Source organism: Salminus brasiliensis, chromosome 5 (genome assembly GCF_030463535.1).
Source record: "Salminus brasiliensis chromosome 5, fSalBra1.hap2, whole genome shotgun sequence".
In the NCBI taxonomy this organism is placed as follows: Eukaryota; Metazoa; Chordata; class Actinopteri; order Characiformes; family Bryconidae; genus Salminus; species Salminus brasiliensis.
In genome coordinates, this window is record NC_132882.1 from 7102671 (window position 1) to 7120357 (window position 17687).

A 17687-nucleotide genomic window follows, 5' to 3' on the forward strand; every position below is an offset into this window, starting at 1 on the left:
GAGTGTATTCTGCATTGCATATGAGCTGGAGGGTGTAATTCTACCTTAATAATAAAAAAGTGTCTGGGGAGTAAAGTGGGAAGTGGGTGGGTGGGTGGGAGTGTGATGGAGGGGGGTTAAGTTAGAAGGCAAGCGTAATCTCTCAATCCATATTTATCTGGGGAGACTAAAATGCTTTGCTGGAAATCAACGTCAAAAGATTGTCAGAGGCTGTGAAGCAAAGCGAGGTGTGTGGAAGAGACTTTGATGTTATGTGGAGGGGTTATTATTTTTACATATAGTATTTTACATATTTTTTGCGATCCTCAGAGGTCAGAGTTACTGCCGGTGGTGATAAACGTATGTTGTAATTTTATGTGAATTATTTCCCCCTCATAGTTCACTAAGAGATGTTGAGGAATTCTGTCAATAGTGTAGATTGTAGACTTTCAATTGAGCCTCTAAGTAGAAGAGGTAATATTTTACAATGTTTTGAATTTGATGGATTTGAATTTGATTCGCTATTTTTGTTGCCTTGTTAGATTATGTTTTTACACTTTTTATTAACAGATGGAAACGTTTAGATGTGTCAATGCAGACTGGAAATCAAACAGAATTCATTATGTCAGTAATATCAGATTTATGCAACGTACAGATGTATATTAAATATCTGTTATAATAACTGCTCCTTCCTTTTTGTTGCCATTACAGCAGATAATGGTATAATTGAGATATAACTGACATACGTTATAGTGAGTCTCCCAACATTCAGGACAGTACTGATTTCCTGCTGACTGAACTGTGCTGAATTCCACTGTAATCAGTTACAGTGATTACCATGTAAATTGTATGTTGACATGAGCTGTGCTGCTTGTCATAACCTGCTACTACCAATGATACTGCTAATGATGGTAAATCAGGTGAGCTGCTGCTGCTGCTGCTGTTGCTGATGGAGTTGAACACATCCTCCACGCTGTGCTGGCTGGACCGGTGGGGCGTCCAGGAGAAACCTGGAGGAACCGAGCTCCATTCTTCAGACTAGCTCACCGACAAGATCTCACTACTTTCTTTCTTCAGAATGAGAAACTTTTTTATGTTCATCTGCATCTGTTCTGATGGGATCTGGAGCTTCTACAGTAGAAACTCTCTTATTGCTGAGAGAGATGGGTTTAAATAATGTGCTTAGATGCCAAATGTCCGCACAGCACTGTATGCATGTATGTATACAGTTCTAAACCATCCGACTGTCACTCCATCTGATAGGATCAATGAGCTCTGGAAGAACGTTCGTTGAGGGTCATTAGTACATTGTACGTTTCACTATGTCTTCTTGATTGACAGTGCAGCCCTGTCAAGGACATCCACTCTATAGCCTGTTCTCCGGTTGCTATGGCGGTGGTGCAGGCAATTTAAGCAGCATCATATCCGCTGGGGGCGCGTTCCCGTCCGTAAGTGGCTTTGCGAAAGCTGACGCCTGCCAGCCTCGTCAAGGTTGTTGTCGCCGGTGACTCTTTAAGCGGTGACAGGAGGTGTCGGAGATGAAAGTTCCACTGGAAAGAGTGACAGGGGTAAGAAGAATTACGGCGGGATCGACTTCTACAAATGAGTTTTTAAAATGTTGCTTACACGAGAACATGCCGGAATATTACCTAATCAGTCAAATCCTCGCAAGCTGACACCTCTGCTGAAGGCCTGATGAGTCCTCGTGCTCCCCTCTCAGCCTTGCCTCAGCCCTCAGGGAGCACAAGAGAGACAGAGAGAGAGAGAGAGAGAGAGAGAGAGAGAGAGAGACCACAAAAAAAGAAAGAGAGAGAAAAAAAAGACTGGGGTCCCACACTGGCTAGCGAAAAACCGAGGTCTTCCCGATAGCCCTCCTCAATTCCCCTCCGCCGCTTTAGCTGATGCGCAAGGCCTGACTGTGCCGGGACACGCTCCCTTCAATTAACAGTGCGAGTGGAAATCTGCGTGTTTTGCATTTTGCAACAATATGTGTGTTAAACTGAAGGTGATTTTAATAGGATTTGCTTGCAGTTGGTAACCAGAGATTAGCAGCTTTACATTGCTGAGGCTCCTATCAACCCATGTTTTAATCTGGACCGGATTAGCAGGAGCAGGCTGTGGAAAGTGAAAAGACAAGGAATACACCCCCTCTCTTCCTTCCTCGTTCAACTGTGTCGCTAAATTAAACTTGGTATCTGACACTGTACACCCTCAAAAAGGTACCAGTCAAGGGTTCTTTGAAGACGTGCTGTAAAAAAACCCCATTTCAGGCACCTTACAGAAGAACGAACTCCAGTCCGTCCACAGCCAAACGTGAATCGTCTGTTTTACCTTGCTGTTTAAGAGTGGCTTCATGTTTGTTTTGTTCTCTAAATGTGCCGCAGGCATCAGGCAATGTCACGAGTCATGAGGTCCCAGAAGCTAGCTGAAGCTCTGATGGTCTAAACCAGCTTTGGCTTAGTTAGGCCCATCTCAGCCTTTCATTGGCGCTTTTGACAGTACAATAGCCAGCTAAGAGAAGAGAGGATGGAGAGTTACCTCTTGAACGGTGTAATTTGCATCTTGGATCCCACTTCAGCCTGCCTTTTTTGTAGCGGCTGAGATGCTGAAGCACCCTCAAAGTAAAACCTTCAGGAAATAATCGCACGTGGGCGCACAGCTGACGGCACCTTCAGCCGTGCCTCCGCCATACCTGAAAATCAGCCGTACTCCGGAGAAGTGATGGAGGGCTTCCTTGATGTACTGTAGGTGCCAAACAAACACAGGCTGCTGATTTCATCGTCCGCTGATTGGGTGTCTTTGCGTCTTCAAGGCAATCTGCAACAAACAAACAGTCGGTAAGCTTTCCTTAAAGTAGGAAATCAACAAAAAAAGAGGATGTCTCTTGTGACTATAAAGCACAGGAAGTAGGCAATCAAATCCTCAAATATGATTCCATGGTTCCGATTCTGATTCTGTGCATGCCAATTTGCTTTCACTGACAGGGATTTCCGAACAAACGTTTGGCAGGCTTGATTAAAAGCCCTAAAATCTTATTGCATATTTTTTCCGCAAGCTGAATCCGGATGGGGTCCTCTCACGGCTGTTAAATATATAATTCCTTCTGTAATCAAATTTCCACTTGTCACATAATGACAGGTAATCAAGTGTAGCCTTTTGCATTTTAGATGCTTGGACAGACTTATCTAACTATATTAAACTCTGCATAAAAGATTCATGATATTAATGATGTTTCGATTAAAAAAAAATCTCCGCTCTCCCACAAATGATCTGGAACACCTACTGTTTATTTGTTTTTGGTGAGCTATAGATTGTTGCCTGGAGCGTTAAATAATTATGATTAGGGAGGGAGGGGGGCAGAGGAGGGGAGGGGAAAAATTTGATAGTATTAAGATCAGATAAATTAATTTGTAATGAAATGCGCTCGTTTTGCATGACAGCTGGCGAGGCCCATTCAGAGGCCATTGAGAGGGAAGCCTTGTGACGGCAGACAAAGGGGACTATCATCCACAGCGTATATGGCGTTCACTCTCAGAGAGAAAGGCCAGAGCGTGCAAGTGACACACCAACAAAAACCTGAGTGCCCCACACTGTCTGGGTCAATTACCACTGATTACAAAGCCTTGGACATGTGTTCGGCCCTTTAACCATGTTTGTACGTCCCTGTGTGTACCTGAATGCTCATATTGGCCGACTCGCCAACATCCCTGCTTCCAGTTTCATAATTGCATGTGTATGTGTTCGTACAAACAAGTATAAGAATTTGCTTCCCGTTACTCAGTAGGTCATATGTTCACTTTTGCGTCTGCAATCCCATTCTCTCTTAAAAATAAAGCTTTGGAAAAGGAAAGTTTGAAGAGATGCCGTAGCAAAACCATTGTTGTCTTTTTGACTTTGTTTACTCTTTCAAAACGACTCTTTATGGATATTTAGGAGGAAAATGACCTGAAACAGTTACAGTTACACTAAATAGACAAAAGTATAAGGACACCTTATTATAAAAGTAAATAGGACACCTTCTAAAAATCAAGGGAATTAAAAAGAGTTTATCCTGCATTTGTTGGAGTAACTGTCTCTACTGTCCAGGGAAGAAGGCTATCTACTAGATTGTGGAGATTTACTGTGAGGGTTTATTGTTGATGCCAAGCAGCAACAAGAGCGTTAGTGAGGATGTTGGATGATCACCACCCTACCTTATCCCAAACTCATCCCAAAAGTATTGGATGGAGCCCCAACCATCATTTCAGACAACACAGTGCTACTGCTCCACATCTCAATGCTGGAGGCTGAACTGAACCTACTACACCTAAACCTAATTCTAAGCTAAACTTATCTTAAACCTAACCTAACCTACACTCAAACCTAATTCTAACCTAAACCTAACATAACCTTAACCTACTACACCTAAACCTAATTCTAACCTGAACCTAACCTAAACGTATCCTAACCTACACCTAAACCTAATTCTAACCTGAACCTAACCTAAACGTATCCTAACCTACACCTAAATCTAATTTTAACCTTAATCTAACCTACATCCCAGCCTAAACCTAAACTTAACCTACTACACCTAAACCTATTTTTAACCTGAACCTAACCTAAACGTATCCTAACCTACACCTAAACCTAATTTTAACCTTAATCTAACCTGCACCTCAGCCTAAGCTTAACTTACTACACCTAAACCTAATTCTAATCTTAATCTAACCTACATCCCAGCCTAAACCTAAACTTAACCTACTACACCTAAACCTAATTCTAACCTTAACCTATCTTAAACTTAACCTAACCTACACCTTAAGCTAAACTTAACCTACTACACCTAAACCTAATTTTAACCTAAACGTATCCCAACCTACATCTAAACCTAATTTGAACCTAAACCTAACCTAAACGTATCCTAACCTACACCTAAACCTAATTTTAACCTTAATCTAACCTACATCCCAGCCTAAACCTAAACTTAACCTACTACACCTAAACCTAATTCTAACCTAAATCTAACCTAAACTTAACCTACGACACCTAAACCTAATTCTAACCTAAATCTAACCTAAACTTAACCTAACCTACACCTAAACCTAATTCTAACCTTAATCTAACCTGCACCTCAGCCTAAACTTAACCTACTATACCTAAACCTAATTCTAACTCAATTTGTCTTTTACTACATGACAGGCTGGGTTTCATGTATTTGGCAAAACAGCGCCACCAGTGGACAGGAGGTCCTCGTAAATCATAAAATACGTACAAATGTTAGGAATTTCTAGGGGAGCACTTGTGGTATATGAGCAAATTCTATTAAATCTGGTTTCTTGATATAAAGCTTTTAGAATACACTTCAATCAAGTCTTGATTGCTTCATTTCAAACCAAAGGGTGTACAAGAGCGAAACTGCAAAAACAAATGCAATCTCTGTTGAAATACTTATAACCCGGACTGTGAACTCAAGCTTCCCTATCCTTAACCAGTTATGATATGGATGTTGACAGTAAAATGTAGGTGCAGTGCTGTTTTCACAGTGGAACAGTGCAGCTGTGACACCACATTTACAGACTCATCCTTACTCCCGCACGCTCTTTCGAGACGAATTTAGCATAAGCAATGACCGGAAGACTTTCTGACACTGGAAAGCTAAGAAAAACAAAAGGCTGGAACTGAAGTGACTTGTATCATTATTGCCCCTAATTCCTAGCCTCATTGCACCCCATCCTAATTCTGTCTGCATCTGTGGCGAAACCATGTCCTCCCCGTTTACCAGTCATTCTGGAGGCCTCAACGCTTAGCCACTCTGACGAGATGGACCTTCCTGGTCTGTGCCCGGCAGAAAGGGCTTTCGCCTCAGCTCAGCGTCAAACCATAACCTTTCTCAACTTGAATTACGGTGAGGAAGTTCGGAGTGTGCTGTGGCGCTGTCTCCCAGCTTCATCCCTCCACTGCTGCTGATGGGAAGACCACATGTGTGCCCAGTCCCCCGCTGACCGCTGCCACACACTGCACGCTACGCAGTGCTGATGTACCTTAGCGCACACACACACAGACAGATGTGCATATACCCATGCATGCATGCACATACACACACATTCAAACACACACAGGCACATAAACACATTAAGCAATGCTGCAGAAGAAAAAAAAAAAAGATATGTGAGGGTGAAGAGCCTTTAAACGGTTTGATCTAAAGGTAGGTTAAACACTCTTTACACTCACACACTTCGTTTTGCAATTAATGTTGGTTCCTTTGTGGTATCCCTTTGTAGCATCTATTTTTTAAGCATGTAGGCCATGGCAATTGGCAATTGGACCTACAAGATCTCATAAGGTTTGTACATATATGACTAAAGTGTGAACCAAGACATTCATAACATTTGCATGATTCACAGGAAGCTCAGCTTGACATGTACTCAGAGGATTGAGTAAACAGAGGCACACCAGCATTCTGCTTTTCTTCAAACAAGGAACTAATGAAACCTTCAGTAAGATTTTCACTGTCTACTTTTGTATGTTTAGGGTTAGACCTGAGTTAGGTTTAGGTTGAGGTGTAGGTTGCATTATATTTAGGTTAGAATTAGGTTTAGGTGTAGCAAGTTTAGGTGTAAGGTTAAGTATATGTTGGGTTAAGGTTAGAATTAGATTTAAGTGTAGTAGGTTAAGTTTAGGTTAGGGTAAGATTAGAATTAGGTTTAGGTGCCGTAGGTTAAGTTTAGGTGTAGATTGAGGTGTCGTAGGTTAAGTTTAGGTGTAGGTTGAGGTGTATGGGCTTAAGTTTAGGTTAGGTTAAGGTTAGAATTAGATTTAAGTGTAGTAGGTTTATTTTAGGTTAGGGTAAGATTAGAATTAGGTTTAGGTGTAGTAGGTTACATTTAGGTGTAGTAGGTTAAGTTTAGGTTAGGGTAAGATTAGAATTAGGTTTAGGTGTAGTAGATTGAGTTTAGGTTAAGATTAGAATTAGGTTTAGGTGTAGTAGGTTACATTTAGGTGTAGTAGGTTAAGTTTAGGTTAGGTTTAGGTTAGAATTAGGTTTAGATGTAGTAGGTTACGTTTAGTTGTAGGTTGAGGTGTAGTAGGTTAAGTTTAGGTGTAGGTTGAGGTGTAGTGGGTTAAGTTTAGGTTAGGTTAAGGTTAGAATTAGGTTTAGGTGTAGTAGGTTACGTTTAGGTGTAGGTTGAGGTGTAGTAGGTTAAGTTTAGGTAAGGTTAAGGTTGGAATTGGGTTTAAGGTGTAGTAGGTCAGGTTTAAGTTTAGGTGTAGTAGATTAAGTTTAGTTCAGGTTAAGGTTAGAATTGGGTTTAGGTGTAGTAGGTCAGGTTTAAGTTTAGGTGTAGTAGATTAAGTTTAGTTCAGGTTAAGGTAAGAATTAGGTTTGGGTGTTGTAGGTTAAGTCTAGGCTTAAGCTGAGATATAGCTTAGGTTACGTTTAGGTTAGGTGTAGGTTGAGGTGTATTAGGTTAAGTCTAGGTTAGGTTAAGGATAGAATTAGGTTTAGGTGCAGGTTAGGTTATGTTTAGTTTGGGTTAAGTTTAGTTTGGGTTAAGATTAGAATTGGGTTTAGGTTTAGTAGATTAAGTTTAGATGTAGGTTTTAATAATTGATTCAAATATTAGTGTTTTACTGAGCAAATAAAACCTAGGATTCCTAAAACCTTTGCGCAGTACTGTATATAAATCTATAAACTGTCATTTACAAAACTTGGTGGAAGTAGCACAGGAGCTTGGGCGAAAAAATAGTAATGCTTCTCTCTGAAAGACTAGACTGGGAAACGAACACTTTGGAAATACCAGCATCTACTGATGTCTAGGAGCCACAGGTTTATGGTAATTTGTCCAGTTATTCATGCCATGTATAAAGCGGGCTGGGAGTCACTCTTTTAATGCCCTCTAGTTAAAGGTGATATTCTGAACTTTATTCCCAGAGTTATTGTTTCACTTCAAATCCAATTTGCTTGAAAAACAGCAAAAACAGCAGAAATGTGCTTTATGTTCCTACAAATATTAATGTTTTCTTGTGCCATTCCAGCATTCATATAAAGTACATCCATAAGGTAGTAAATTAGAAAAGCACATACCAAAGGTTAACAAGCCCTAGTGGGGAGAAATGATTTGGTCGGTAACAATAACTTCATGTCAATGTGCCATTGGTGACCTTTTTAAGACAAGAAGTTACCTGAACTTCGGTGTGTGTGTGTGTATGTGTGTGTGTGTGTGTAACAAATAACAAATAAGCATGTATTAAGAACCTTGAGACTAATTAACCTCTCCACAATGCAATGGCAGTGTGTCAAGACAAGTAATCTCTCACTGTGCAGAGCTAGTTTTCACATGCTTCTTGCAGATTGTGCCAGTACGCCTGAATTTTGCTTCACAGATAATGGTATACATCATAGACATTTGATCTGTGCATCAGGCATTTTCAGAGCCAGAAAGGAGGACCTCCTAGGATGGTTTAAGCCATGGAAGAACCCTCAGAGTCTTCTAAGCCCTAAATGTCTGTTGAATAAGAACAAACATGTAATTTTAGATTGAATTTGTGCAGTACAGTAGTAATTATCTTATTTATTATGTAAAGTATAGTTAAAAACAAAAAGGTTGAAACAGTAATCAAGCAATTGATTTTCTTCTCTCGCTGGTGTCTATGTAGATACAGCTAAAAGAACTCTCCTATTGGTTAGGCCTACAGACACTGGACACATCATAAGCTCCCCAGACAAAAAATTAGTCACCTTGCATGTTAAAGGTGGTGGTAACTTCAGCATTCATAGATTGAGACGAGGTGGTACAGTGCAGTGAGGGTCTTGTTGGATGTTCTCAAAGCAGATGTTAATGATTGCATTTGGGCATGCCAAAGATCATAGTGTGAAGGAAGTAGCTGAGTCTGCAGGTGTGTGGAAGCGTACGGTCATACAGGTCTACCAGCAGTGGCAGAAATCCCAGTCTACAGGAAATTCTCCTGATTCTTGAGCAGAAATGAGCAAAGGCCTTTTGTGTACAACCCCATATGTTGATGGTCTGCAGTTCCCTGCGGAGTGTTCTTTCAGAAATTGGTGGCGAAGAACCTGCGCTGACTTCTGTGAAATCCCTGTGTGGTCCCTGTCCAGCCCAGTTATGCCTTTAGGCCACAATTCTGAGAAGAATTTCCTGTAGACTGGGATTTCTGCAACTGCTGGTAGATCTGTATGACCATAAGCTTCCACACAGCTGCAGGTTCAACTACTTCCTTTACACTGTGACCCAAATGCAATCACTCCTTTTAGCCAAGCATTAACTGTGCTTTGCGACCTATTTTCCACACATCCAACAAGACACTTGCCACACTGTACCACCTCTTCTTAATCTATGAATCCTGTGGCACGTATTAATAGCCTGATCATCATTGTACAGCGCCATCTGCAGGAGCCTGAAGTTACTACCACCTTTTCTTTCCAGAATATTATTTTCCAATACACGGGACCAGTGGTGCCCTTCTGTGCAGGACTCTTTACTTAACAAGTCATTGTAATATACAAGGTAAAATACAGGATATGCTAATACGTCTAATATAAGCTTCAAATAAAACCAATGTAATCACTTTCACAATCGTCAAATATCCAAACCTTCAACATCTATAGTCAAAAAACACATTATTGTCATCTTAGCGCTAACAAACTACTGGAACCCATAGAGACAGACTTTGTTCCCTCATTTCTAATCTTTGGAGGTACAGTATTATGGTTGAAGCTACTGAAATTTCGAATGGTGCTTTGATGTATGTTCATTAGTAACATCTTGTGTTCATGCAGTCCTTGTCCATGTCTTTTCCAATCCAACCGCATTGATCCATTGGTCCTTTATGGCTTGCCTCTAATTCTTCTCTCCTCATAATGGACATCCTTTTCAACATCCTCATTTTTGATGATGCATTAAATTTCCTAAAATTGAGCTACTCCGCTAACCGTGTGGCCTGCCAATCACTCGCAATCAGCGTTTTTTTCTGCTCCCTCGTTCACTCATTGCTGGATGCGTGGAGATTAGGACCCTCTCTGCAGGGGGGCGCGGGGCACTCAGCGAGAACCAAGAGCCTGGAGGAAGTTTTGCCTCTTCTGTTTGGAAACTTCTCCACGCGCAGCCCATCACTTCTTCTAACGACTTGTTAAACACAGCTGAGAAAAGCTGCCGTGTTCAAGAACCTAGCTGCTTACCCTGCTCCATCATTAGGCACTAGTGCTTTGCATCTTAAAGCTGTAGGATACATCACATTATAGCTGCGGATGCATGATATGGTGTTTCAGGTCCTGAGGTCAAGCATTAATGGACTTGATACATGCTAGAATGATAAGTGAACTATTTAAATATTAATTTGAGACCTCCACCACCTCATGTTTGGTGGTGTAGACTGGAGAGACCTTTCCACAAAGCTGAGAGTGCTTTCAAAGAATAAAAAATAAACAAGAACAAATAAACGAACTGTTAAATGGAATTTAATTAGGTCAGTTCTTTTCTATCATCACACCCTTCCCTTTTTTTAATTCAAATGTAATAAATTAGTGACAGTGCATAGGCTACTTGAAAAGCTCTATTATACTCCCATACAGTTAATGGCCCTAATTCACCATTAGTAGTATATTTTCCCCTACGAGTGCAAAAAAAGGGACCATTCAGCATCGTTTCCCTTTGCATACCAAAAGTCATTCAAACGAGGGGACCTTTAACCAGGACCAATGCACCATTCATGCCATTTTAATTACAATGTTAAACCATTATTTGTTTCAACACCTGGTTAAGCCATTCAGGCTTGTTTAAATCCCCCCTTTTTTATCCCAGGTGTGTAGGAAAGGCTCAAAGGGGTGAATAGGTCTGCCACAACAGGAACATAATCAAGTCGGCGAGCTCGCTGCTGAATGAGCTTGTGGGATGAGATCAGATGGAACACACTCCAGTGCTTAGAGACAGAGTGTGAGGTGGATTATGCTTCAAAAGAGGATTTAGTCAAGGATGTGCCCTCAACTTTTTTTTTTCACTCTTTCTCTCTTCTCATTCTGTCTTTTTTTTTTTCCTTAGTGGTAAGCGTCATGAATAGCACCTTTTCTCATCTAGAGCAGTATTAGGAAACTCAATTGCTAGCTTAAAAGCCGTGGGCTTTGTTGTGCATTTCTCTGCATATATCTGTGTCGCGCCCAGGCTGATTGGAAGCGAGCAGCCATGCTGTTTGGTCACTGCCGATGGCTCTGCTTTTGGAAAAGGTCTCCAAATAGCGCCCATTCTCCCCCTCACCTCACCCTCTTTGAAGCCTGCGCTACACTCCGGCAGTGTGCCTTTGGAAGTTATGATGTCATTAGCGGGGTTATATTGGAGAACTTGACCCCTGCCGAGACTTTGTTTGCACCAAAGCTAGCTTACCTGGTTAAGGTGTTTGTTCGAGGATCATCCCGTCTCAAAAGGAGCCATCAACCGGAGAGGCAAGAATAGGACACAGAGTCATGCTAATCAAAATAGAAATGCAACGTGGAAAACACATTAGTGTCCTTAATACACCCATTCAGAGCCTGCTTTTCTTTATGAGTCACTACCTTTTTCTGAGGGTCTTACGCTCTTTGTATACCTCTCACAACCCCCTCTCGCACATTATAGACGAGAACCCACACAAAGTTCTGCTTAACGAATTAACGTCCGCTAATAACCCTTCACCAGCCTCTTGTAAATGGATTAAGCTCTTCTTTGCACTTTCTTCCAGCAAAATTTAATTAAGATTTAGATTGGGTTTGGAGAATGTCTTGGCAGATCCACACTACACTCATGATGTGTCCTCAATTTTGGCCCAAAATAAGTTAAGCTGCTTGGCTAATAATTAGGCTATCTACATTTAAGTGATTCCAAATGATGCCTCATCCGTGGGTAATTTAATAAGCGGGTTCTGGTTTATGGCCATGGTGGAACTATCTTACCACATTTGAGGGGTCATGCTAAATTGCAGGAATACCAATCTATTGAAACTATGTAGTAATTATGAAGACATACCGATTGCCTGTGTGAATCCTGTAATGCTTAATTACATTAAGAATATGCATATAATGGCTTTTTAGGTCCAGGTTAAAAACAAAAAAAGCAAACAAACAAAAACTGCTCTCTTGACTTGGCAAATTCATTAAGCATCCGTGCCATGTCGGAGTTTTTCTATCTTTGCTTCTTTTTTTTTAACTCATTCAAAAGGTGTGTGTAGGGGGGGAACCGCCAACCCAGTGTTAATTTACTCAAAGCAGCAGGGGAAAGCAGGCTGGACACTGACCATTACACAGTAGGAATGAGGTGTCCAGCTGACTGTCCTTTTAATCGACAGCAGCAGGCTTAAGGAATTTAACAGCATGGGCTTTTTACCACAGTTTTAAAACAAATAATGTTTATGGAAGATTTACGAGGCTGTGGAATTGTTGAGGCTTTTCTCCCCTTTGCTTCATTTAATTAGTCCCTCCTAAAGCCTGCCTTAAGGAGGCGGCCGAGCCAGTTGGAGGTGTCATCTTGATTATTTTAGCGGGCGTATTGTGGAATGTTTTTTGTGCTCCGATGTTTCCCCCGCATTTCTTGCACCAAAGGTCTGCAGTTAAACAGGTTAAAGCAGCGGGGTTGATGTAATATTTCCCTCACCTGGCGACGTGTTCCACCCTCAGCCATGTTAAAGTGAATCATGGGCCTGCAGGGTTGCGTTTGGATTAGATATGAAACCCAAGCTATGTGGTGCAAATCGAATAAAGACGCAGAAAGAGGACATGCGAGCGTAGGCCTGCAAAGGTCACAGAGCACTTAATAGTGTGTAACTAGAGTGGTCTCTCGCTCTTAGCTCTCCTGACTGCTGCTGCTGAGAACCAGCCAAGAACCACAGTACAGTCAGCAAAGGAAGATCCACTCCGTAACAGCTCCAACAAACAGCATGGGAATTATCAGGATGTCCTTGTGGTGAGGACAGGCCAAAGAAAACCACAATTGTGAACCTATAGAACCCCCAGAATGACTTGAGGAAATCTGCACGTATGGATCACAAACTTCAGAATTTATTTCCCATGCTTGGCCAGAAAAGAAGTGTAACTTGGTGAGCTCAAACGAATGGACATTTCCGTGTAAGTTGTGATCTATGAGTCTGGATTTTGGGCTGTTTCAGTTGTTGGAACATTGATGTACCAGAGGTTTTTGTAAAGCCATGTTCAGATGGGATTAGCTTTACATGGGGAGTGATGTAATTCTACTGCAGGATGTCTGTAAAAATCTTTGACCACATCTAAGGGGTTAAGAAATGACCGAGATGGGAGTGGCTACTCTCTTCATGCACTGCCATTACCTAAATCACCATTACCAAAAAAAAGTGATGATAACCAATCATAACCCACTTCTAGTAATGATGAATTTTTAGTTTGAAAATAACATACATTTACATCTAAGGCATTTAGTAGACGCTCTTATCCAGAGCGACTTACAAAAGTGCTTCACTATTTACTAAAACCTCAGCAGAGTTTGAATAGACTAAAAGTTCAAAGATATCTTTAAGTTCAGACTCTACTAAACACAAGTCAAAATGGAGAAAATTAGCAGCTACATGTTCGTGGCATGTATGTAGGCTATAGGCTATGCTGCCACAAGTATCACCTCTGAGAAGTCCTTTGGTCTTCTGGATTTGTCTAAGGTTTGCCACAGACTTAATTGACCTGAGGTCTCTAAATACCTCTTCAAGCGCCTTCATACTTGAGACAAAATGCAAAAAAATCTTATTTTCCACAAAATAATGACAATAATATAACTAATATAATAAATATAATATATATAAATATATAATAAATAATATAACCTGAGGTTATTTTATGGTTGGTTTTACAGAAGGTAAAAGGCACCGGAATATTTACTGATATGGCAGATTGGGACAGGACTAAAATCACTGAGAAACTCTGGTAATAATTACATTATCCCACCTGTACCTCCTCATGTAAAACTAATCCCATCCCAATAAGTCTTAGGACTTAACTACTAATTTTGGTTCTGGAAAGAACCTTCCAACTGAGTAGTTTACTCTGGGGCAGCCATGGGTTAAATATTGGAGAACCTTGTTTGGGACCAGAAGGTTGCAGGTTTGATCGCCTGGACTGGCAGAAAGTGATGTGTGGGAATGAATAAACAGTGAGTCCTCCTTCCTCAACATTCACAGATGACATTTACATTTATGGCTTTTAGCTGACGCTCTTATCCAGAGCGACTTACAAGGTTATTCGTATTACAGAGGTGGCACAATGTAGTGTTAGGAGTCTTGCCCAGGGACTCTTATTGGTGTAGCACAGCATAGTCACCCAGACCGGGAATCAAACCCTGGTCTCCCACATGGTGTTGTTGTAATGCAATGGTAGGTGGTGGTGTTATCTGTTGCGCCACACCAACCACGAGGCACCCTTGAGCAAGGCACTTGCTACCTGAGCACTGAGGTGGCTTCCCACTGCCACAGATAGGAACGCCAAGGAAGGATGATCTTTTTTCTTCTTCCTAAAGAACCACTAATTTAAAAGGTTCTTAAAGTGGTTCTTCTGTAGCAATGCTCCAAATAACTCTTTTAGCTGCTTGTAGAGTTTAGGTCTCCAAGAAGTGAAAAAAAAATGAAATGGTTTTTGTATGGAGGCCTGGTCCAAGAGTCAAAAGTGGCTCTTCTTCCGGATTCCAAAAATGAGCTGTGAAGTAGGCATTATGGATGATTGGACTAGGGCCGCTGCTGCTGCTATTCTCCTTCTCTTGCCAGACTGGGCTCGTCTCTGAGGAACCCCTGCTGACAGCGCTTTCCCAAATCTGTCCTGATGCTCCTAGTCTGTCTCTGTTTGCCCTGGGGCTAGCAGACCCCTGCTCGGCCACTGATCCCTCTGCCCTCAGCTCAAAGCCCGCTGAACCATGGAGCAACCCCCAACACATACACACACAATATCACAGTGGCCACGGCGGAACCCGGATTGACAGGTCGCAGACCGTGGATGCTTTGGCCACCAGTCAACTAGCATCAGCCTCCACTGGTTGTAGGGCACTGCTGGCATGAATAGGACAAGACCCACATTGCCCGTGCTGTAGTGTGAGTCAAAAGCAGAGACATAGCAGAAAGCTCTTACTCTGATTAAGGGCCATTGACCTTATTTCATTAGTGTCTCATTTACCATCATTTCTGCCTAGTTTTTTTCTTGACCTGTGTTACTTTTCTTAAAGTTTTCAGGGTCTAAACACTGTTGGAAAGTAGTATGCTTATCATCTACACTCTAAAACGATGAATTTTATACTATGGAGGATCTGAGGAACAAAGCATGCATGAGTATTTCTAGCAGAATACTTTAGCGCTCTATAACTTGTCCTGTGCAGTCTTAATGACAAGAAAACCTGTAAGAAAAACAAGCCTTGCTGTAGGTTTCATTTCATATAAAAGCTCTATACATTAGTGTCAGAAGTAACTGGACGATGGTATAGTCTTAGTCAAAGAGGACCTCGATTGCTAAGGCTGACTTGTGACCTGCATCTCCACACACCACACATTCACTCATTCACTCAGTTAGCAGAATCCGTCCATCTCAGAGACCTCAAAAGAGAGGCATGTGCCAAGCAGAGAGGCTGAGAGACAGAGAGGGGTCCCACAGCTCCCATTAAAGCACACTGGGGAGTCCTAAGTGTCACCCATGAAATCAAGATGTTAGGGTGTGACAAACAGGGGAGGGACCGCAAGTAATTCTCATTATTGTTAAGTGCTCTTCGTCCTGCCCACTGCCCAGGCCTGGCTGGTTATCTACATACAGGGGCCAAAAGGGGCAACAACCATATGCCACTCATTGACACATGCCCACTGAACTGGATGTTCACTTGCAGATTCCTGCTTTTTTATACACTGCAAAGTGTTTGAACATGCCCTTTGATTGGCAATTAGATGACTTTTCAACTGCAGAACACGAGGGAGAAAAGACCCTCATGCATAATGTATGAATTTAAGACTATTCCCCCACATCTCGAGACCTCATTTGCTACAACCAATGCCCTCACCAGTTCTCATTTGAATAATTACAGAGCACATAAAATATTACCATGTATGCAGATTTCCGATAGCCCAAAGTCGTTTGGCGATTAGGTCCTGCTGCAGGTCACAAAACAATGTGTCAGCAATTAAGCCAGAGGAATTCTATTCCCCTTCTCCTGTCTTAATCACATGCATGCGTGCTCCGGCCTCTTAGGAGGCGCTGGCAGAAGCAGACGAGCTTCTCAGTGGCAGCTTCCTTGATGGCCATAATGGCTTAATGTCGGGATTTGACAGCGATATTGGAGAGAAGCGGAGTGACTCTTTGCGCTGCAGCGTGGCCCAGAGGCTTTCGCTGTCACCGTTGATGACAGTAACTTTGTCCATGCAGATTAAACTGGTGTTTACAGATTTGCTCCCGCAAACCCCACCCCCCCACCTCCATACACCCCCCCTCCCGCTGGGACCCAGTGACACGGACTGATGACGGATCCCAGACAGCACCAGCCTGTTCAGACAGCCAGGCTTGCGTCTTCAGCACATCAAGACAGCTAGCGCTACTGCTAACACCGCTGCCACTCTTTTCACACCCTACAAAGCCTTGGTTTATGAGGCTGGAGCATAAACACTGAGAAATCTGGGGTTCTGTACTGCAGCTCTAACAAAGTTCCAATAAAAAAAAAAGAGAAACTCTTTGCTGCTGTTTCTGAGGACGTTTCATTAAAATATAAAACAACTGATTTCAGAGGAATGTGAGCACCTTCATATTGTCTGTTTTGTAGATTGTCACTGTATCTGCAAAACAGCAACTTTAAAGGAAAAGGAAAAAACCTTTTTAACTTTTAATGGAAGTCAGTGTAATTTTTGGAGCATTTCTATTGGTCTATTCATCATACAATTGGGGCACATTGTAAAAAACAGCGTCCAGATAAAAATTAGCAAAAAATACACATACAAGGTTTTTGCATAACAGCAGTGACATACTTTATATAAATATACAGTCTTATAAATTAAGTCAGTAAAGCTCATCTAAATATATAGAGATTAAACGTTAATAAAATACTTATTTCTTTCCTATATTTTGTCACATATGTGGCATAGGTATCATAGAACACATGATCTTTACTCACATTTAGAGGATTCACAGCATTTAAAATGAAGTCTTCTGGCTGTTTAGATGGCCATTGTTCAATGGAGGTTGTTACAGCTGGACTCTGGGGGTGGGGAAAAGTGTGGTTAAAGTTTAAAGCCACTGCAGATTGTTTTCACAGATGCTTTGCTGTTTTTTTCTGTAGGTCCACTTCAAAAAGCAGTGGAATCTGATGCGCAGCGACGAAGACTGTGGCTGCAGCCTGAAATCAGTGAGAATCAGCTGAACATAATATTTAACTTTGAAAAAACAAGCAAAAATAGACAACACAGAGCGGGGTATTTTCTGTCCTGTCCCAGGCCAGAAGAACAAAGAGAGGTCACGTGGTCGGGCCAGTTAACCTTTTGACCTGAAGCGAGTGATTGGGCTTATAATAGCAGGGATGGATTGTGCTCAGCGCATCCCTCGCACGTTTCCGATCAGACTGCTTCCACCTGTTCAAAGGGGAATGTGCACTGTCCCACACTCTGGCGTGACCCCTGGGAACAGCCCTCGGAACTACACAGGCCAGGAAAACAAGTCCCTTGAGTACCGTTGGTTGAAATCTGACCTTACTTGTAAACTCTTGCTTTCTGGC

The 17687-nt window shown here is 41.8% G+C and overlaps 1 long non-coding RNA gene across 1 annotated transcript; it reads right to left on the reverse strand.

Moving 5' to 3' along the window:
* Nucleotides 1–495: 495 nt before the first annotated feature.
* LOC140555451 (uncharacterized) lies at nt 496–17166 on the reverse strand. Its single transcript, XR_011979663.1, has 5 exons — nt 17091–17166; nt 11352–11434; nt 5738–5999; nt 1629–2796; nt 496–1529 (listed from the first exon to the last, which is right to left on the reverse strand). It is a non-coding gene; the product is annotated as an uncharacterized lncRNA (long non-coding RNA).
* Nucleotides 17167–17687: the final 521 nt, after the last annotated feature.